Source organism: Tamandua tetradactyla, chromosome 25 (assembly GCF_023851605.1).
Source record: "Tamandua tetradactyla isolate mTamTet1 chromosome 25, mTamTet1.pri, whole genome shotgun sequence".
In the NCBI taxonomy this organism is placed as follows: Eukaryota; Metazoa; Chordata; class Mammalia; order Pilosa; family Myrmecophagidae; genus Tamandua; species Tamandua tetradactyla.
In genome coordinates, this window is record NC_135351.1 from 22,340,777 (window position 1) to 22,365,083 (window position 24,307).

The 24,307-nt window shown below is 36.9% G+C and overlaps 1 pseudogene; it reads left to right on the top strand.

The window, feature by feature from the left end:
* Positions 1–20,968: 20,968 nt before the first annotated feature.
* On the top strand, positions 20,969–21,450 carry LOC143668701 (ATP synthase F(0) complex subunit C2, mitochondrial pseudogene; annotated as a pseudogene).
* The last annotated feature ends 2,857 nt before the right edge of the window (positions 21,451–24,307 follow it).

Sequence of the window (24,307 nt, forward strand, 5' to 3'; positions counted from 1 at the left end):
GAGTAGAACATATGGGATAAAAATAAATAATAGGGGGAACAAATGCTAAAATAAATTTAGTGTGAAATGCTAGTGATCAATGAAAGCGAAGGGTAAGGGGTATGGTAGGTATAATCTTTTTTTTTTTCTTTTCTGTTTTCATTTTGTTTCTTTTTCCTATTGTCTTTTTATTTCTTTTTCCGAATTGATGCAAATGTTCTAAGAAATGATGAATATGCAACTAAGCGATGATATTGTTAATTAATGATTATAAATGTTGGTGTTTTATTTGGTTTGTTAAATTTTTTTAATTAATAAATAAAATTTTTAAAAATGTACCACACTAATGCAAAATGTTAAATGATAGGGAAAATTAAGTGGGGGGGGGGGGCTGCAGGAGTATATAGGAACTCTGTACTATCAGCATAAACATAAATTTTTCTGAAAAACCTACAACAGCCCTTAAAAATAAAGTATAATAATTAAAAAAAAAAAAAAGATCTTTTGGTAGGATGTGGTTTCCTAGACCTTACACACAAAATACAAACAATGAAAGAAGAAACAGATGAATGGGACCTCCCAAAAATTACATACTTTTGTGCATCAAAGGACTTTGTCATGAAAGCAAAAAGGTAGCCTACTCAATGGGAAAAAAATACTTGGATATCACATATCTGACAGTGGTTTGCTATCCAGAATATATAAAGAAATCCTACAACTCAGTGACCAAAACAACCCAATTAACAAATGGGCAAAAGACATGGATACACACTTTTCCAAAGAGGAAATACAAATGACTGAAAAGCATATGAAAAGATGTTCAACTTCACGAGCTATTAGGGAAATGCAAATGAAACCGCAATGAGATACCATTTCCCATCTACTAGAATAGCCATTATTAAAAAAAAAATTAATAAGACAGAAAACTACAAGTGTTGGAAAAGAAATGGAGAAATAAGTACACTTATTCACTGTTGATGGGAATGTAACATGGTGCAGCTGCTCTGGAAGGTAATTTGGCCATTCTTCAAGAAGCTAAGTATAAAATTGCCATAAGTTCCAGCCATCCCATTAGTAGGCATGTAGTCAGAAGAACTGAAAGTAGGGATGTGAATAGACATTTGCACACTGATGTTTTGTGGCAGCATTACTCACGATTACCAATGGAAGGTGGTAGGCCAAGGGTCTATCAACTGATGAGTGGATGAGCAAACTGCAGTGTATACATATGATGGAATATTATACAGCTATAAGAAAGCATGGAGTCATTGCATGCAATGATGTAGATGAACCTTGAAAGCATCATATTGTGCAAAATAAGCCAGAATCAAAAGGACAAAAATTGTATGGTCTCACTAATATGAACTAACTATAATGAGCAAACTCTAGGAGTTGCATTCAAGAGTGTAGGTTAATAGGAAATAGAAAGAAGGTAGAAATTGTCAAACAAAGCTTAAGGAGTACAGAATATTTAATAAGGTTGATTGTAACAGTTCAGAGAATGATAGCACAACAAAGTAGTGCAAGAATAAGTAACAAAGTTGAGTGTGAGTATGGTTGAAAGAAGAAAGCTAGGGTGTAAGTTACCATCTAAAAACTATTAGTCTTTACTCCAGGCGTTTTCTCCTCTAGGCTGGTGATGAAATGACCATTGTAATTCTGGGCCTCACATCTCTTTCAGGAGTTGTTTTTTTTTTTTTTTTTTTAAGATCAAGGTGTATGTCACCAGAAGGAAAGCTAGAGGATAAAAACTGGGACTGTATAACTACGTGAAACCAAGAGTAGATGATGTGATTACTTGTACAAATACAAGAAAGTTCTTACATAACCAGAACAATGGACACCATTATTACAAGACATTAATAATAGGGAGATACATAGGAAAAAATACAACTAATGCAAACTAAGGTTTACAGCTAACAGTAACATTGTAATATTCTTTCATTAATTGTAACAAAGGCACTATACCAAAGCTAAATGTCAATCATAGGGGGCTACAAAGGGTGTGGGATTTTGGGGGAGGGGGGAAGAAATGAGAATGATCTCATATTGACTGCAGTGGTAAATGCATAAATATGTGATTATACCAAGAGCCATTGATCGTACGCTTAGGGTGGACAGTATCATATGTGCATAAACTGGTAAAAAAAAAAAAAAAGCCCATGTTTAATGCCTCTACAAAGTAGGGAAGGCATAGAGGTGACTTACCAAGAGCAGTGCTAATTTAATTTAGTTGAAGATAAAGAGATCCACATAGGAGATGAGTCTGGAAAGTGGAACATGATAAGGGATGGGTACAAATAAGTATAATGGAAATTGTTGGTTGTCTACCAGGGCCAATAGGTATAGTTCCATCATCACCAACACATATAGGGGAATCCGATCATATCCACTCAGGTGACCTTATTCTTCTAAAGATAATTTCAATTGCCTTGCTAGAGATTGATTCAGGAACACAGACCAAAGTTAATCAGCACTCATTCCCTAGCCCATCAGGACTGCTTTAGAAATGAGCACATGGCCTACTTCAATTGGAAAGACAGTTCAAGAGGTCCAATGAGATGGGAAGAGGAATTTAGGAGGTCATCTGAGAAAAGTTTCCTTGATCTTTAAAAAAAAAAAGAAAAGCTGCTGGAAGAGATGTGAGACCCAAAATTGCAACAATAATTTCACCACCAGCCTAGAGGAGAAAACACCTGAAGTGAAGACTAATAACTTTTAGATGGGGACATAAAATTAATGTCACAAGGTGGTTAAGACCTCTGTTCCTGAAATCACCTGGTGGCTTCCAATCCCTATTCTGCTATATACTGAGTAGGTGACCATGGACAAGTTATTTAACTTCCTAAGCCACTGTTTTCTGCTTTGTTAGACTACCTCATAGGGTTTTTGTGAGCATAAAATGAGTATATCTATACTGAAATCTATCTACCTATAGATATAGACATATAACTCTCAGCATCTAACACTTAGTAAATGGTATCTTTATTATTGTAACTTCAAACTATAGTGAAACCTTATATCTCTGATAAAAGAGGAAAAATTATGGGTCTATTTTTTAAACAAATCTAACAGACATTATTAAGTATTTATTATAAAAAGTCATGTTTCAGTATAGAATTTTTGTTATTACTTGTTTGCTAAATTAGTTTTTACTAAACCAGAGTCATTAAATTTACTATTTCAATTGATCTTTTATAGGAATTGATCTTTAACAAAGGAGCAAAGGCAATCCAATGGAGAAAGGATAGCCTTTTCAACAAACAGTGCTAGAACACTTGACCATCCATATGCAAAAAAAAAAAGAATCCAAACACAGAACTTACACCATTCACATAAATTAACCTCAAATGGATTATAGGCCTAAATATAAAATGCAAGACTATGCAATTTATAGAAAATAGGAAGGCTAGGGTGACCTTAGGTTTGGCAATGCATTTTTAGATAAAACACCAAAAGTATAATTTGTGAAAAAAGAATTGATCATTTGGACTTTATTAAAATTAAACAGTTCTGCTCTATGAAAGACACTGTTAAGAGAATGAAAAGACAAGCAGAGACTTGGAGAAAAAAATTTGCAAAACAAAATCTGATAAAGGACTTGTATCCAAATTACATAAAGAACTCTTAAATCTCAACAATAAGCAAACAAACAGCCAATTTTAAAAAATGAGCAAATTATCTGATGTACAGATGTACAAAGAAGATATACAGATGGCAAATAAGCATATGAAAAGATGTTCAACGTCATATGTCATTAGGGTATTACAAATTAAAACTAGATACCATTAAACAACTACTAGAATGGCTAAACAACAACAACAACAAAAAAAAACAACCCTGAAAATAGCAATTGCTGGTGAGGATACAGAGCAACAGAAACCCTCATTCATTGCTGGTAGGAATGCAAACTGTCACAGCCACTTTGGAAAACAGTTTGGCATTTGTTTACAAAGCTAAAGATAGTCTTACCATATAATCCAGCAATCCTGCTTTGAGATATTTACACAAATAAGCTGAACACTTAGGTCCACACAAAAACCTGCAAATGAATGTTTGTAGCAGGTTTATTCATAATGCCCCCAAACTGGAAGCAGCCAAGATTTTCTTCAATAGGTGAATGGATAAATAAACTGTTAGATGTCTATGTAACAGAAATGTTATTTGGCTATAAACAGAAATGAGCTATCAAGCCATGAAACCTCATGGAGGAACCTTAAATCCACACATCTATGTGAAAGAAGCCAGTCTAAAAAGATTGCGCACTTTATGATTCCAACTATATGACATTCTAGAAAAAGCAAAACTAGAGAGACAGCAAAAAAAAGATTAGTGGTTGCCTAGAGTTTGGGGGTAAAGGGCAAGGGATAAATAGGTGAGGCACAGAGAATTTTTAGGGTGATGAAACTACCTTGTGTGATACTGCAATGGTGCATGCCTGTCAGTTTTGCATTTGTCAAAACCAGAAAAAAAAAACTGTACAGAGTGTGAACTTCGATGTAAGCTATGGACTTCAGTTAATAAGAATATATCAATATTAGTTCATTAATTTTTACAAATATATCACACTAATACAAGATAGTAATAAAAGGAGAAACTGTGTGGGTGGAGAATATATGGGAAGCGCTGTACTATATGCTCAATTTTTCTGTATATCTAAAACTTTTCTAAAAAATAAAATCTGTTAATTAAAAAAATTAATGGCTGTATTTGAGTTTAAGGGTCTTAGCAAACAGTACCAAATATTTAACATACAAGTTATGTTTCAGTATTTTCTAAATTTGGTTTTCATTTACTAAGAACCAGAGTTAGTAAATTTATTATTTCTCTGGAAGAGAATATCAACTGTGAAACTGATCATGGAATGCCAAATTACTAAACTGCACCAACAGGAATTTATATACAGCTCAGGCTCTATACTTTTCAGCATCTCTGAACCAAAAGAAATAAGAGACTTTCCATGAAATTGCATTAAATAAGAACTCGGGCTGTGGCTATCTTTTTTTTTTTTTTTGAGAGGACATCTGAGGGTCTGCTGTCAGTTCTATAAATCACCTGGGCATAAAGCAATCGGACTAGCTTATATATGATATAGTGTGCTTTCTTGATTGTTAACTGAACCCAATAACAAGGTAGTCAATTCCATGGACAGAAACAGAGCAAGAGGACTACATCACATTCCACGAACTTCTACCAACAGAAGAAGTTTGCAGATTTATTCTGAGTTGGCAATTTGAGTGTCTCTCTGCCACAGGAAAGCAGATACTGTCAGAGAAGAGGCAAACTGCAAATAGGTACTAATTCTGAAAATGATATGAAGTTACTGGCTGTTCATAATCTTGGCCCAGAAAAAGAGTGTTAATACACTAAACCTAAATATCTTCCAAGTATGTTTTGAGGAGAACATGAGATAATAACAAGAACAATAAACCCCTACATTGATTGGTATGCTGCTTTAAATTTTCCTAGCACTTTTCCATTTATTTATTATTTACTTACTTACTTACTTATTTATTTATTTATTTATTTATTTATTTATTTATTTATTTATTTATTTAGCATGGGCAGGCACCGGGACTCAAACCCGGGTCTCTGGCATGGCAGGTGAGAATTTTGCCACTGAGCCACCATCGCATCGCCCTCCATTTATTTTTTATATTGCTAGTAGTGTTAGGAAGCAATCATGATTTGTACTATTAATTATTATTGCTGTTAACAATTATTATTATAAAACCTGGTGCTAAGCATTTTTTTTTCATTTAGGCTGGGATTTGTGGAGTAGGCACTGCCCATTGTAGCCACAGACTAACCCAGGTCATTGACATGTAAGAAGAAAAGGCGCAGGATATGGGGAGTGAAAAAATGTAGAAGAAAGAAGAAATCAGGAAATAGAGTAAGTAAAAAGAGAAAAAGAGAAGATCAAGGGGCAAGGGGGAAGCACAATGACTATTCTTAGGTGTGAGTCAGGGACCTACCTACGGGCCTGCCCAACCCCAATCCCTGCTCCAAATCCTGTTCCCTGGTGATCTGAGTACCTGGGCCTCTCTGCTAGGACTGATAAAGTCAATGCACTTTGCAGAGAGTGATTAATTTCCTTTCTTGTCAAAATGCAAACCTTATCTGTAATTACAGATCAATATCCAGGTCTTGACATTCAAAGGATTTCCTGGACTGACCACTATAGTTTCAAGCTATATGAACCTTTGTGCTATTATATCATTCACCTGGAAATGAAATCGGTGTAGCAAGACTTGCACCCAGCCATGAGATTCCTCATGCTCTTTCCAGTAGACCACACTCCTTTCTGAAAAAGACAGCCTTTCGCAGGCAGAGTACATGCTAGACACCATCCTCAGAGGATGCCTGGAATATCCATTTGGTTAAAGTTGCTGAGAACCCTAATTACTCATATGAACTATTAAAGCATTTTACATGTTCCTAGACATTTCTTTAATAAGGTTTAGCACTGCTGGGTTGAAAATTTGTCATTTTCATTACTGCCCCGAGGCTTTCTTGAGTCCAACTCTCTTATTTCTGCTACTGCAGTTTCATTTCTATCACTTTTCAAAGAGCTGCCTGTCAGAAATTATTTATTTTTGAGGTTATTTGCATTATTATGAACTAACTCCAAGGAAAGGTTAGAGATTTTCCGAGATGTGGAGGAAGAGTGGACATTTATTTGTGCAATTCTTGCTTGTTGACTGGGGAATGAATTCCCAGGATTTATCAACTTGTTCTGTCAGTTTGACATTTTGTTTAAAGTACTTGCCACTCTGACTCTCAAGGAACACAATCTCTTTCCTGTGGTTCGTCTCTTAGATATTTTTGGAGAAGTCCTTCTAGGTTCTAAAATCTCAACGTGTTTATCCAACTACTTCAGTTTTGTGCCCTTCCCTCCCTCGACCTTTTGCCTATGGGGCAAAAATCTAAACGTTAGTTTTTCGAGATGTCTTTTGGAAACTTAGATGGCATTTTTTTAAAACCGAATATCAACTACTCAAAGACAGGACTCAAAGATTTAGAATGCTTTTGAACTGGCAAGTACTCTTTAAAAAGCTACCTAGAGAGAGGCCATTACTTTAGCTCAGGTCAGGCAAATGGATACAGAGTATGAATCATGAAATGGTTCTTGGAACATTCACTGTATTTGCAAGCATTCACTATATTTGCCACTCCTGGGCACTCTTGGCTTCTGATGAATACTTCTCCAAGCCTCCATTATGCTCTATATTATCATGGGAAAAGGGAGTGCTTAACATCTCCCAATCGGTCAGCCACTCTTTGGATGTGTTTGTCCAAAGGTAGTCAAGGCAGGACAGAGAAGAGGCCAAAGTATTTCTCTCCATTTCTCTCTACTTGGGCATTTCTTGGGCACTGGCTCATATACTCCATATCTCCAGCTGCTACTGGACATGTCTGTTGTAGCTCCAAGCTTCTGCCAAGGGACCCTGGTCCCTGGACTCAGGAAACACCATCTTCTCCCTTGGTCTCTCCAGCCTAGGAGTGGGAAGAGCTTCCTGCTCTTGACCTTTTGGGTTACTTCACTGGTTTTTCAGCCCCTCCATCACCTATAAAACCAATTCCCTGAGTGTAGATTGAATTGTTTTTTGTTTTTCTGGTTAAATCCTGACCTCCAAACCTCTATGCCTATAGCATACATCATAGCATTCATAACAAGTTCAGTTATTTTAAGGTCTTCAAATGACAACCTGGAGGAGTATAGGAAAATTATAATAAAATTAAATATTGCATGGTTTTGACCTATAATTAGTTATTGAGCATTTGTTATTATGTGTTTCTGAGTGAGTAGAAGAAACTATCTTGTGCTGAAAAGACTTTTTAATTGTCATGCTAAACCCATGACAACCCTTTCTGATATCCATTTCTGCTTAAGGGAAATCTTCTGGGGAAAAAGATATCAGGTTTTTTTGTTTGTCTGTTGTTTTTATAGTGTTAAAGGCTATTAAATGGTGCAATAAGAAAATACTAATCCATGCATTTTCCAAATAATAATTTCCTGTTAAAATCTTTTAAATTTCTAAGCCAGCACATTATCAAATGTTTTCATTGCGTCAACACTTGTATAAGATTTGAACCAGCACATGAAAGTCTCTTCATCTATAGTATAAAAATTACCAAAGAGTATATTTTGTATATTTGTACAATGTTCAAAAGAGGGTCACGTTTACTTTTCCCACATGGCAGACTGAATATTGGAAAGTAACCAGAGACTTCCGTAGGTTGGCTGGACCCACCTCATTCAGCCAGATGTGTTACTGGTGGCAAAAGCCTTCCCAGCTTTGGTCCCAAATTGTAACAGTGACAGTGCTGGTTTTCTCCAAACACAGTTTCCTTTTATTTCTGTTTATACAACTAAACTATATCAACAGCTTTCCTTGCAGATAGGTGAAGTCATGTGACTGAGCTCTGGCCAATGCACTGTAGGAGAGAGCTATATACAGCTTTTCAGTCCTGACCCCGAGAAACTTCTTGAGGCCCTCTCCACTTGTTCTTCATTTGCACTCACTTTTGCCAAATGCAAAGAATCTAACTGAAGAATCTGGGATCTTAAAAGGTGGCAAGCCACAAGTGGGAACTGGGTTCCTGAATGACTTGGGAACAGAGTCACTAACACAAACTGGCATATACTGGACTACAATGTGAGGAGAAATTTGATTTTATTTAGTTAAATCACTGAGATTTCAGGATTAGGGTAGAAAATGTTTACCTTGATTAATACCCAGATAAATTAAGCACTGACAGAACAAATTTTGGGAGCTACACTATTATTATTATTATGGGAATTCAAGTTTTCCTTTTAGATTCTTCTTTGTAATTCTTTCATCTTTTCTTTTCCTTTCCTCCTCCTGATATCCCTGTATTCATTTTGATCTGGAAACGTAGGCTCCATTGAAATATAAACCTAGCAGGGCACACTGCCAAAGTATTGTCTTGTGGGGTGTCTTTTATTCTTCATAAACATAGCAAGAAAGCTTTGTGTTAGTCTTTTGAAGGTTGAAGCAGCAGGAACAAATAACAGTTATTTGCCCCACCCACTCTCCAAGCTAGATAAGAGTTGTGTTTCTAGCAACTGGGACTTTCTTAGGGAGTTTTCAATCTCTCTTAGAAGGGATAACCTGCTCTCTTGCAGGAGAAAGAGGATGAAGTTCTTTTTATGAGGACCTTAAAAAATCAAGGGTTGGCAAGACCATGAGTACATAATAGGAAAAAGAAAGGAGAAGTCATTCTGGGTTCCAGGATATTTGATGATATTCTAAGACAAGGGCAGGCTGGAGCCAGTGGACCAAAGTATGCAGGAGGGACCCCATCGAAGTTCTTAGGGTCAGTGGATGGAGTAAGGGAACTGTCTCACACTTATTTCCATGCTTCCCTGATAGTCGACCAATCAAGATCTGGATCAAAGTCTGAGTTCCTAAGGCTACTACACAACCAATGGAGCAACAGATGACCAGAGGGCCCTGTATTTGGGGAGAAGGAGTAATATAGGACAGCTGTTCTTGAAGCTATTGGAGCTAGATCAGAAGGGAGTGGAGACTCATATGCTGATTTTATAAAACTGTATCCCAGGAATGGACATCTTATATCTTTACTGATTTCCACTTTTATTGATTATTAACATATCTATCTTTGCATTGCTTATAGTAAAGTAAATAGGGAACTTAGGACTCTAATAATGTAGTTCCCACTTTTATTAACTATTCTAAAAAATAAATGTAGGCTTACCTCTTCGTGTGTAAGAAGAGGCTCCTTCTACTAGGTTATAAAGACTTTAGAATGGCATGTTAGTACAGTAGTAAGTAGGAAAAAACATTGTCTTGATAAAAAAAATCTCTGTCTGGCCTTTAGGAAATCGACTTAACCATTTTTGGTCTCTTCCCTCTTTGGGCTTCTTACATCATGGAACTGTGACCAGGATAAAGTGAGATAACATACAAATGCACTGAGCTTTGCCTGGCACATGGCAGGAGCTCAGTAAATCTATAGATAATACACAATGACATCTTCTAATACTATATAGATGTAGCTATTTTTATATCCAGGGATACCCAGGGAAAACATCTGTTTTCCCTAATACAGGGGTAGTCATGCTACTTTCCTCAAATCAGCTGAAGCATTTAATTTGTTCTCTTCACAGGGAAGGATGTAGGTCTGGAAGCTCTAATTATAGGGAAGAGGGCTAAGATATAGGAATAAGTGTCACCATGGCACCTGATGGTGAGCATTCCTCACTTTACACCTTGTCCTGAAATTAGACCCAGGATGACAAGGATTTAATTTCCAACCTCTGATCCAGGAACAACCATTGTCTTCTTGAATATTTACAACAACCTCAAGGAAATGGCATTATGATTCTCAATTGTCAGGTGAAGACTCAGAGAGTCAGAGAATAAAGTGATTTAATCAACATCTGGAATTTGTGATCAGAACTTCTTTTATCATTTATAGAATTGAGGAATTTTTCTCTTTTTCCAAAATACTTTACCTCTGCAGTAGCAAAAGTAAGCATAAAGAGATACATTTTCTTCTGTTTTGCTTTTGGGAGGATTTTTTTTTCTTTTGTATCTTTGTCAGAAAACTAAACTATTACCCTTCTTTTCCTCTGGGCCATCTGCAATTCTCAGACACATTCTGGAGCCAGTGACTATTTTCCCTGTCCAGGTCCAGTAAGTCCATCCACAGAGCTGATCTTAGCCACTGGGGAGCTACTACCTTCTCTGCCTCTACAAAAGAATGGCTGACATCTCACAGTTGCCTTCATAACAGAAACACTAGAATAATATCCACTTTGGATAGTGAATCATGATCAAGAAATGAATAATATTTCAATCATAGGAAAACAGGATGAAGATAAGCTTCTTATCTATTTTTCAAAAGTTTAGAGTTATTATTCAAGACCAATTCAGTTTTAAACACCTAGGTCTGTGCTATATGTGCTCTTGGGTGAGATGATACAAAGAAGTAGAAATAAAAAACGTTGCCAATGAGGACAGCTGTGTAAAATGATACACAATAGTGTATAAATAGTTGTCAGAGGAGAAGAACGAACAATAAGGGAGAGATCACATAGGGATGAGTGATGGATAGGCTTTCTGAAGGAATGGGACTTTGAAAGGTGATTAGGATTTGAAAACACAAAGGGGATTAAAGAATGATCTAGGCCCGGAGGAGATGCATAAACGAACACATGGAGGAAAAAAATATGTGCAAGAAATCGTATAGAATTATACCATACTAGAACGAGAATCACATTGGGAAGAAAGGAGAAATAAGTTCTTAATTAGGTTAGAAGGAACACAGGCTAAAGCAGTTTGGCTTCACCCAGCTAGCAGAGGAGACTCTCTGGGGATTTGACATAAAAGGGTATGATGAAAGGAATGTTGAAGAAAGATTAAAAGGTCAATCGGGGATAGTTAAGGCAGAAATAAATTTGAGGTATAATTTCAGTTCTCTAGGAAAAAGTTTTGAATACCTGTAAAAGCAAAAAGAATGAAGGTGATTTTAAAAATAAAGCAGATGGATCTAAGACGGTAGGAAGAAACATCACCTGGAGTTAATGGTTGACTGACAATGGCAATGGTTGTTAAACTTGAACGTGCACCAAAAAATCATGTGCATGGCTTGCTAAAACACAGGTTTCTGGGTTCCAACTCCAGAGTTCTTTCTTCTTATGTGTGGAATGACAGAGGCAGAGACATCTTTAAGGTTCTACAGAAGGTAGAATTCAGGGACTGTGTTGTACAGGTTTTGTATTCCATGATCAGAGGAGGTGAGTAGTAAAGGCATGTGGGATGGTTGCACTAGCAGAGGACATTAGGTTCAGTTAAGTCTCACTTGTCATTTGAACATATAACACCATAAGCATATTTCTTCTCCAAATACCAATGCTGCATGCACACTCCCTTTCTGAGGTCAGAACAGCAATTTTAACAAGCACAACACTGAGCAGCAATATTACTATCTATTTTCTGAAATTTTCCAAAATGAAAAATCCTAGAGTTCATAACTCAGCTTTCCTCTTCCAACATGTGAATGGTTTCCCTTATCTCCCATTATGTTCTTGGGACCCATACTTATGCATATGACACAAATGAACAGCCGAATTCATTGAACCAAATGGTCATATGTGGGAACAGAGATGGGATGGAGACCATGGAAATAATAGGATATAAAGTGGGACAGTGCTACCAAAATCCTCCTTCATTCTATTAATACCAAGTGGAAGGTTAATTATTTCCACCATGCTCACTCACTGGGGAGAATAAAGGCACAATAAGAAATTTTCAGCAAAATTCCACAACTGCTTATTCCACATAGGAAAGCAGAATAATTCAAAATGCACTGGCGAGCACAATGAAAAGCCTTGCTTAAAACTCTGGTTGAAGTATGGCTAAGTTCAGAAGCGGTTGAGAAAGGGATAAAGAAAGAATCTGTTCCACCTTCTTTCTCAGTGCTGAAACTCAATGAACCAAGCTAGGCTTCCAGCTCTAAATGCTGTCTCTTCTCTAAAATCCAAGATATCTGAAATTAAGATACAGAACTTATCTTTCTGCATCAATATGAGTCAGGTGCAACACGGTTTCATTTAAAGATGTCATGTACCCTTTTATGCTTTGTAAATATAGGAATATTTACAATCTTTCTAAATTTGTCATTTTCATTTAAATTTCCTCTCTTAAAAAGTCCTTCCTCAGAGCAGGTTACATGTATAAACATCTTAATTTATAATAGCACATTTAATCGTATTTCAATATCCAGGAAGAGAGTACAATGTGGTCTTAGCTGTGGAGGGTACCGCTGCTTTAGAATTTATTGATTTACTTGCTGAAGAATCGTAAGTTCAAAAAAGGCAGTGGATATCAGGATAATGGTATTTCATCTACATCTTCATTAATATAAAAAGCAAGTTTGATCTGTTGCCTGGTTCTAAATTCTTTACAAAGGCATCAAGATCCCAGGTCCTTTCTAGGTAGTTACATAAAATAAAAAGAATACCATACTCCACTGCATATTGGCACTTAAAAAAAAAAATAAGGCACAGGCAATAAAAAAAGCCATATAACAATTCTATAGCTCCATTATTATTCTGTGACTCTATTATTACAACTCAAAAGAAAATGTTTTCAGTAAAATTCATTGAATAATAAAAGAAAACATGAAAAAGTCAGAAAGAGTAAGAACAAAATACTTAGCACTATTCTATTGCATGAAAATATTTAGATCATATAATTTTTCTGATTATTAAAGTATGTTTATTTGTAGACAATTAAAAGCATAAAGAATAAAATAAAATCACCCATTATTCCAGCTTTGTCTTAGAGATAATTAGTTGGAGCATTTTGCTGTCTTTTTTCCTAATAAATTCTTTCTAATTTGAATGAAAGTATGGATATATATATGTGTAGCTAAAAACATCCTATATTTGAAATAATTCACACTCCTTTTTTAAAATGTAATGTTATATAATACTCATTTCCCATAATATTCAAAGTGCTTTTCAAGTACTTTTATTACTCTTGGAATGATATTGCATGGTCATACCATGACTATGCATTTAATTATTCTCTTGTTGAAAGTCATACATATTAATACCAAATTTTGCTGCTAGTCATAATGACATGATAAACCTATTTCTTCTTATTAGATTCCTACTAAGTTCTTGCAATCTAATGAGTACAAAAATTTAGCAAGTAATTAATCAGAACCAGAACTAAATAGTACTTTTTGATTGATTTTATAGAAGATGGAGGAGTCAAAAATTCATTCATCCAAGGATTTTTGAATAACCACTCTGTTTTAGGCTTGGTTCTAATCACTGGAAATTCGTTTGTAAATAAAACTGAAAATCCCTGATGACATGGAAGCTTGACTCATAGTATTCTCAATTATTTAGAAAGGAAACTGGAAGAGAAACAGTATTTTGTGATTTATCTGGGTGGAGGGATACAAACTCTGATTTGAACATGTTGGGTTTGAGGTGCCAGTGAGGTATCCACATAGAGAATTACCAAAAGAGCCCAGGAAATAAGCCTGGGCAAGAAACACCGATTTGAGAGTTGTCAGCCTACAAATGGGAACTAAGGCCATGGGAGTGGTTGTAAATGACCATGGAAAATGTTGAATGAGAACTGCTAAGTGTGTAGGCCCTATTTGAATTGAACACCAACAGTCAACTATTTAAAGAAGCGGTTTACAAGGCTAATGAAAAGGGAAAGAAGAAAGAGAAATTTCCAGAAAGCAAAAGAGGCGTGTATTGCCAGAAAAAGGAAGAGGACAAATGGTAACACTTTTAAGAAACCAATCAAAATAGAGACAGAGAAGTGTGTGTTGCATCTGGAAGCAGGAAATTAATACTAAGACAGATTAGAAATACAACCCCACTTCAAGGCTATACCCTTCTCTGACATCTTATCTCCATTGATCTTCTCCTCTACTTCAGCCACTTGTTTCTGAATTTCTTATAATTTGTTACTGTGCTACTCCTGAAATCATAAAGGCATTACACTGTGTCCATAACATTGTTTCTCCTGTCTCACTCATGAAAATGTGTCCAATACACAGTACTGTTTCACTATGAGCCTTTCCATGGATTGACCCCTTTACTGTCTATCAATTAGCCCCTTCTTCTACACAGTCTAACACTCTCCCAAGAAATGTGGACAACTTTGACTCAGTAGAATGGGAACACTTTGAAGGCGTTAGTCATGTGACAATGCACTATCATTTGCGAATATATGGAAATGCTAGACTCAACATAAAACATGGTTATTCTCTTACAAGATTTCTTTTTTAACAAAAGAGAGATGCGTTCTAGCATTCTCTTTAATTGCAAAACAAACCAGGAGAAACAGTTCTGGTTTCATGGTAGAACTCTCAACACTTAGGATATTCATTAAAAAAAAAATCATATGGAACTGCAAGGGGCCCTGCATATCAAAACTGATTTTGAAAAAGAAGAACAAAGTTGCAGGACTCAAACCTCCCAATTTCAAATGGGACTACAAAGCTACAAGTAACCAGAAGTGTGGTCCTGTCATAAAGTTATACAACCAGAACAATGGAACTGAATTGAAAGTCCAGAAATAGACCTACACATCTATAGCCAAATGCTTTTCAACAAGCATACTAAGTACAACTTTGAGGGAAAGAGTAGTCTCTTCAGCAAATGGAGCAGAGAAAACTGGATGTCCTGGTTGAAAGTATTATGTACCCCAGAAAAACCATGTTTTGATCCTGATTCAATCTTATGGAGGCAGCCATTTGTTTCAATTCTAATTCAATCCTGTAGGTTGTAAACTTTCAATTAGATTATCTCCATGGAGATATAACCTGCCCAACTGTGGGTGTAAACTTTTGATTAGATGGAGATATGACTCCACCCATTCTAAATGGGTCTTGATTAGTCTACTGTAATCCTTTCAAAAAGGAAACATGTTGGAGAGAACCAGAAATGACAGAGCCTACAGAAATGTCAGAGCCAACAGAGAGTGCTGATAGATGCTTCGAGCCCAGCAGATGTTGCCACGAGATGCTAAGCAAGCCAGAACCAGGAGAGAGCCAAGGGAAGCCAAGAGATGAAAGCCAGCCCTGGAGAAGCAAAGTGAGGAACCCCCACAGGAACAGAGGCTAAAAGCAATGGAGCCCAGGGGCAAGGGATCAGCAGATACTTCCAGTTGATAGATGTGTACTTGACCCAATGACCTTCCTTGAGTTAAGGTATCTTTCCCTGGATGCCTTAACATGGACATTTTTACAGGCTTAAAACTGTAAACTTGTAACTTATTACCTTCCCCTTTTTAAAAGCTGTTCCAGTTTTGGTTTATCACATTCTAGCAGCTTACAAACTAACACACTGGACATCCATATGCAAAATAATAAAATTAGAACCCTTCCACATATTGTATACAAAAATCGACTCATAATGGATATATAATAAAAAAATAAGAGCTAAAGCTATTAAACACTAGAAGAAACTATAAAGCATGACCTAGAATTCTGCAATGGATTCTTAGAGATGACATTAAAAGCCCTGGAACAAAAGAAACAATAGGTAAGTTGATTTCATCAAAATTAGAAACTTAATGCATCAAGAGAAATTATCAAGAAAGTGAAAAGGATAAGAGAAATAGTTACAAACTCCCTATTAGTCAAAGGCTTAATATCCAAAATATCTAAATAACTTCTACTTTGCAACAAGAAAAATATGAAAAAAACAACTTTAAAATGGGCAAAGAACTTGAATAGACACTTCTCAAAAAGAGTTATACAAATGGCCAATATGAAAAAACCCTCAACACCATCAGTCACTAGGGAAATGCAAATCAAAACCACAATGAGATTCTACTTCACACTCACAAGGACAGCTATTATTTAAAATAAACAAATAAAAACCAGAAAATAACAAGAGGATGTTGAGGGAAAACTGGAACTCTACTGCATGGTGGCCATGTAAAATGGTGCAGCCACTGTGGAAAGCAATATGGCAGTTCCTCAAGAAGATGAATATAAGTACCATATGATCCAGAAATTCCACTTTCAGGTATATACCCAAGGAAAATAAAAACAGGGTCTCAAAGAGATACTGGAACACCATTGTTCATAGCAGCATTATTCACAGTAGCTAAAAGGTAGAAACCACCCAAGTGTCTATCCACAAAAGAATGAATAAACAAAATGTGGTACATACATACAGTGGAATGTTATTCAGCCATAATAAAGAAAGAAGTTATGAGACATGCTGCAACATGGAAGAACCTCAAAAACATTATGCTCTGTGAAGTAAGGAAGGCACACAAGGACAAATATGTTATGATGTCACTTAGATGACTAGAAAGAGCAAATTTGCAGAAATGGAAAGTAGATTAGAGGTTACTAGGAAGAAGGGAGGAAGGGAGAAGAGGGAATGTTTGTAAATACACACATACATATAAATTTATATATATATGTATAAATAAAACCCTTTTTCTGCTCTGAAATGAACACTTGTCCAATGAGTTTATAATATTTTGAAATTTCCTAAGGAGGGATAAGACTTAAGCCTATCGAAGTCTGAGTGTTGGAGTTAGATGGCTGTCGTCGTAGTTTGTGTTCTCCCCAAATCCTGCAATAAAAACTCAAGCGCATGCAATTTATTTGGGAGTGATACCAGGAAACAAATATAGGGGGGAAAGGAAGTGAAACAGGGAAAGAAAGGCAGGAAATAGAGTGTGTGTTTTTATGCCAGTTAACTTAGTGGGTAACTGGAGCTAAATCCTGCTAGAGAACTCAGGGGTTCAGTATAAAACATGTGACTCAGTCTGTCCCACCTCATCCCCCATCAGGAACAAAATACCTACTCCTGCTAATTATCTGGAGCCAGCAGTGCCCTGAGCAGAGTGAGGTGGGGATGAGAAAGCCTTCAGGAAGGATGTCATGCATTGCAGTGGGAAAGGTGTTTCTGCTACACAGCCTGTGCTGATGCCTGCTAATCCAAAGATGCTTCGATAACTCTAGTAGTCTATCTCCAAAGTATAGGATTCTGTAAAAATATGCAGGCTTCTATTTAGGGATAGTGGGTTTTGTTTAGAAATAGTTTACTTGCATCTGAAGAGCTCTAAATTTAATAACATTCAAAGTGCTCCAATTGATGTTATTCAGGAGACCCCTTTTCTGCTGAATTCATTCAAATAATCCAGGGTGGGAACTGTCAGTTTGCCTATTGATATCTGTCAGTTTGCCTAATGATATAACTTAGCAAAAGCGGTAGTTTTACAACACTCAGATAGTTGTAAAGGTCTAACATGAGAGAGAATTTTGCCTTGTTATCCTAAATTTGTTCTCCTTACCTGCCACCTTAATCAACATAGACTGGATTTATTCCAACCTACAAATTAAGCTCCAATTTCCAATGGCTTCCTACAACAAAGGGTTGTTTTTCAATCTCACCACACTGCCACTGGGGCACAGCAAGAGTCTGCTCCACAGAACCATTCAAGGACCCAGACCGAAAATGTGTCCATCATCTTGTAGTTTTACCCTATGAAAGAGGTAGCCTCCTTGGTCACAGAAGCAAGGAGAGCATGAAAAGCATTGCATGAGTTTTCACTGCCTCAACTCAGAAGTGACAGATCACTTCTGTCCACATTTTATTGACCAGAACTATTCTAACTGCAATGCATAATTTTAAGGGGGTGTAAAATATCAAGGAGCAGTAGGAATATTTGATGATCACAATTTACTTGGCCACACCTCCCAAATAGAGGAGATCATAAAATCAACCAGGTCAGGGGTTTTCCAACAGTGTCCTCCAGGAACTGTAATGCTCCCAGCATCCAGTGAGGACTCCTGAAGGTGGAAGATGCTAGAGAGCTATTATCAAATAGGAATTCTGTATCCCAGAATACCAGAAAAACCTTTCTTCAATACTTCTTCCCTATTGATATTCCTCATAAGATTTTGTTGCCTAAAGAAAGTTTGAACCCCACAGTATGCTCCAATATTTTCATTTTAAGATAAGAAAAATTGAAGCCCAGTGATATTAAGAAGAAGGCGGGTAGGTAGAAGACCTTGTTCCAGAACCTTCCTAGGACATTGTCCATTCTGATTTTATGCCCCTATAAATATACACTTCTTATTGTTGGGAAACCTTTCCTCTAAGATGTGTGTTAAGAGTATCTGGAAAACGTTAAGCCAGAGTGATCTGAGATAAGTCAGAAAAAGTATGAAGGGAGAAACAAATCAAGAAGAGGAAGGTAGAAAAAAAGTCTTTGGTAAAGTGAAAAAAAAGAGTTTTTTTAAAGTGAGAGAGTCAGAGAGAAGGGTGCAGGAGGCATGAAGAGGCTCTGAGCTTAAATGAGAGAGCCACTCAGTCTAGACTCCAGATGTGAGTGCATTGCTTCAGTGAGTTCAGCATTGGACTGTGAAAATACTTTTGTGACTCACTGGTTATTCCACTGGCTATTCTAGGCCTACAATGTCAGATGAGGGAAAGACCTTCTTTTATACGGTAGTTGACATTTTGATTGACCTAGAAGTAGGACACAGAGTTGAAGCCTTCTGGAGTGTCCTGAGGCAATTCAGTAGAACTTAGATGAATAGGAGTTGCCACCTTCTTAAATGGAGATTTATCTGACTCCATGAAAAGACAAAACTTTGGAAAGATGCAGAATAACTCAAATATAAATAGACTATTACTTAATAATCCTGAAGGCTTCATGAAGGAAACATTTTTTTAACAGTCATGTCCCTTCCTGGTGCCTGCCCATGCCAAAAAAAAAAAAAAAATGTCCCTTATAATCTGAATATGATAGAACATCAAAAGCAAAACATTCTGCTTTGTTAAATAAACATGGTAAATACTTTGATTTGATCTGTGCTAGTAAGAAAACTCTAGAACCGAGTAATACGTTTAACTTGAGAACTAAGAACAAATCTAAGAACAGGGAATAATTCTCGAAAAAGGAAAATATTAAAGGGCCAACCCTAGGCAAAATTCTGATACCAACATAATTTGTTTCTCAATCTCCCACTCACTTATCCATTTATTAAGTCCATATTTAGCATCTGCCACAAAGTATGAAGATTTGATTGCCAAGAAAATAGCTCAGTCTTTATTCTCATAAAGCTTACAGTATAATGGTGGATAAAAAGGAAGCTATTGGGGTGGGGGGGTAGGAGAGCATCTAAATCAGGATTAAAAAATCATAAAGATGCCACGAAGGAAGTGTATTTTAAACTGAGTCCTGTCAAAAAGGTGAGATAAGGGAACAGAAGTTCTAGGCACCACTTGAGGCTTGTTCAAGAAATCGAAAGTAATGCATATGGCTCTGCCACTTATTGCCTATGACAACATGAATGTTACTCTGAGCTTCAGTTTCCTTACCTAGAAAATGGAATAATAATGGTTTGCATAGAGGGTTGTTGTTAACATTAAATAAGATGGAGATGATATACATGTAGCACCTACTACAGGGTATACCACATAGAAGGTGTCCAGTAAATGACAGCAAATTATATTATGGCAAGAGGTTTCATAAGGACAAGAGTGGAGACAAAAATGATACCCAAGTTTCTAGCTTTGGTGATTGGTTAAATCGGTATTGCCATTCACTCATTTATGAGTATAGAAAGAAAAAGAAGATGTTGGGGGCAGGGATAGCAAAATAATAAGTTCAAGTCTGGACATATCAAGTTGGAGGTGTATTTACAACCACCAGAAGGAGTGCCCCAGATATAGTTTAATATACAATCAGTTCTTGTTACTTATCGTAATTATGCTCTATGAGTTCACCATGAACACTGAATTAGCAAACATGAACCAACACTTCTAGAAGAAATACAGAGATAGGTTCCTGCAAACTTTTTGGCACAACATTTTCATCAACTGGTCAATACATAACCTTGATTTATGTGAGTTTCTGTAAAAGACACTTTATTTAGTATATATTGTTCATTCACAAACATTGAATGAACAACAGCACTAAAACTCATGCCTGAATGAAGCTTATCCAGTACAAGTATTTTCTCCCCAAGGCATGTTACAGCTTTCTTGCAGATAAGAACACTAGACTGTACTTTGGCGCTATACTTGGGAGCCATTTTAAACAGTAAAAAAGAAAAATAATGAAAAAGTACTAACGTGAAAATTTGGCTCTAAATATAGTGGGAAAAGGACACACTTATAATATGAGAGCTGAAATAAGAAGGCAGAGCATTGTCTTTTTTCAGCCTAAGCTGGAAAAGTGCATGTTCAGTGATTCAGATTCTTCCCTGCAATGCGCATGTCGTGTGAATTGCAGTGAAAGCACTGAGGGTGTTGATTTTGGGTTTACAAATGAATTTTAGCAAGTAAGCAAATTCACAAATATGGACTCCATGAACAATGAGGAACAACTACATGTTTCTGGAGTAAAGGAGAGAAATCTGGCCTGAAGAATGTATATTCAACTCAACTCGCATATGCTGAGCCAGCTACTATTCAAGATAAAACAATAATGCCCTCGGGCCCCACTCTCCTTCCTGCCTTCTCTGCACTAGGAGCAGCTCTCCTGCCTCAGCCCCTCAGCCCCTAAAACTGTATGCCTGCGCCAAGCTTCTCTCTCACTCGTCCCTGGTCAAGAACATCTCTCAGCTGCTGAGCCAACCACTGTCTGTGGTGGCACTGAAATAACCTGAGACACAGAGATGAGAGCCTCGGCAGCCTCACGTTCCCTCACCTCACTTATCCTTACTCACAACTTCCAAACCAGCACCACCTCAAGGCACATCCATGCAGCAGCCGAGTTCCTTGGGGTTCCGGCCACCACCATCGGGGTGGCTGGCTCTGGGGCAGGGATTGTGACTGGGTTTGGAAGCCTCATCACTGGCTATGCCAGGAACCAACAGCCCTTCTACACTAGTCTGGGCTTCGCCCCATCCGAGGCCGTGGGGCCCTTTTGCCTGATGGTGGCCTTCTGTATCCTCCTTGCCATGTGAAGGAGCCTTCTCCACCTCCCATAGTTTTTCTTTCTCCTGTGCCTCATCTGCCCTGGATATGCCTTTCCCTATACCTTCCCACACAGCCTGGGGAAAGGGGGCTCAAGGTTTAACAGAGGAAAGACTAAAAAAATACTGTATTAATAAGATATATTTTTTAAAAATGCCTTCACCACCTCATTCCCATGTCACATCTTGTCTTTCAGGAAAACTTTTCTTTGATCCATATATCTATTACCCATGACTATTGAATCCTAAATTATTAGCAGATAAGGACTTGCATTTTAATAGTGGGTGATTGGAAATGTTAAGAAAACAAAAATCTTCACAGAATCCTAAGAAAGACAGCACTGGTGAACAAGTTTTTGAAACCTGACAGGCAACTGAATTTGAACCACTGGGCCAAGTTGGGCAGGCCACACAGACAGCCAGAGATTCCTAAGAAGGTATTTTTCTACACAAGTAGTGTTTTCTGAAAAGAAGAAGATGATGGGTTAATGGCAACCATCAGACATGCCTGGTACAGTGAATACTTAAGATATTCGCGAAATTTCTTCCTATCCAACAAATGAAATTCGCTGCAAAACATCAGCAGGATAACAGATATGCCTGCCCCTTCTTTTCTGTTTTGCTTCTCAAATGATTATCAGATAAAACAATTAATGCCAGTTTCTGGATCAAACACACACATGCACAACAAAACTGACATTTAAAGAGAAAATAAACAACTTTATTTAACATGGATCTTATTGAAAATTCAAAAGCTGCCAACTGGGCAGAAAATTAAGGTGAGGTCCCTGGAAAGTCTCTCTGTAATTCACTAGGAGAAACCTGCAGGAGACTTAGAAGCTGCTCCCCAGACGTTTTCAATGTGAAGTCCTTGTTTTGTGAGGCTATAAACTGTTCCAAATATTATCTCTTTCCCTCCCACTATATATAACACTCTATCAAGCTTCTTCTCCAGAATTAAATTCTCAGGCTACTAGGCCTTTTTTTTTTTTTTTTCTGCTGTTTTCTACGGCCTCAGACTTTCTGGAACCCCCATTCTGGTTTACTATCCATCTTCCTTTACTTACTGAGTTCTCTGCCCTTGATGCTGGGTAAGCAGTGGCAGGAGAAAGCGCAGGCTTAGAACAATGATTTTTTTTCTTAAATAGGGGTCAGGGTAAAGAGTGCCAGGCCCTCTGAGGAGTATTAAATTAATGACTATTTATTCATCATATATCTGATATGTAACCAGCACTCTTCCTAAGAAAATCTCTCACTATTCATTATGTAACCCTTATATTGAAGCTGCTCTTGCTGCAACTGCTATTTAAAAACACTAGATTTTGTGCTAGAAAAGTAGGACATACACCTTGTTCTAACCTTATAATACCTGTTTGAAATTAGGCAAGTCATTATCAGTACTTTGAAATTCAATTCTCGCTTCTTTGAAATGGAGAGCCACACCCTCCCTTCTCTGGGCTCCAGTACCATCGTCCTCATAGTTCTATATTAGAAATTATCACCCGTCATTATAATGATCTATTTGCATGTCACTAAGATCATGGACTGCACTTTAGTCTCTTCTGCAGTCTAGAATTTAGAACACTGATAATTGTAGATGTTTCATGAAGTTTTATGCAAGGCATTTAAAATACCCCTGCTTCACAAAGTTGCTAATGATATTAAGAGCAGTTATTAAATAGCGTGAAGCTAAATGGGCACTTGACTTGTTTTTCAAACTCTGAGAAATACAGGATGTGATATAGCAAAATGATGCTTTCAGTATATATCGCAGATGAAAATCAAAGAAAGGGAAATCATATTGCCAAAATACAGAGGAAGTCAAACTCAGAGTTTCAAACATGACTGATGCCAAGGAGGCCTAAGGGACATTGGATGAGAACATACACCTAATGGCTACATACTAGTGTTTTAATGTCCATGTGAGAGAAAGGAGATGTGGCCTTGAGCCCATGAAAGGTCAAGACCTATAACTGAGACCTCTGTTTAAAGATGGATCCCAAGATCCCTCTAAGAAATTTAGATTGAAAAAAGTCCAACCTAGTTCCTGAGGCACACAAAAAAAGGGAGGGGTCTGAATTTCTACTACTGACCCAATTCAAGAATCAAATATTGGATGGTTAATGTCTACAAACTGATCTCAAATTAAAGATATCCAAGACCCCATAGAGGAAGAAAATAAAACCTTTCTATGGAGACACAAACGTGGGTGAATGAGGATAATACAGAAAAACAAGCTTCACAGAATATGTGTTCAAAAATTTTTTTAAATTACCAGCTGATCAAAGAAATGATCAGACATGAAAAGGAGTCAGTAGGGGAAAAAAATCAGGAAAACTAGAACTGGTGACTATAGAATGTTAAAAGGAGATTATAAAATAGGTATACTGAATATAATTAAAGACACAAAAGGAAACCTGAAAACCAAAACAGAACACTATGCTTCCATGAGGAAGAAGCAGATTTGCCAAATATCCAAACAGAAATAAAAATAAATTCAATATCGTTATTATAAAAATCAATGGGTAGGGCAGGCCATGGTGGCTCAGCAGGCAGAGTTCTGTCCTGCCGTGACAGAGACACAGGTTTGCTTCCTGGTGCCTGTTCATGCAAAAGAAAATAATAATAAAATTAATGGTAGGTCAAACAGCAGAAAACCCACAATCACAGAGATAATTAATAAAATGGATGATGGATATGAGGAAATTACAGAGAATACTATAGAAATAATAATAATAAGCAACAAAAAGTGTTCAAAAGATATCATTGATAGAATTAGCATGATCAAAATGTAAATGATAGATTTTCCAGAAAAAGAGGTTGGAAAGAATGAGAAAGGTGTTATTCA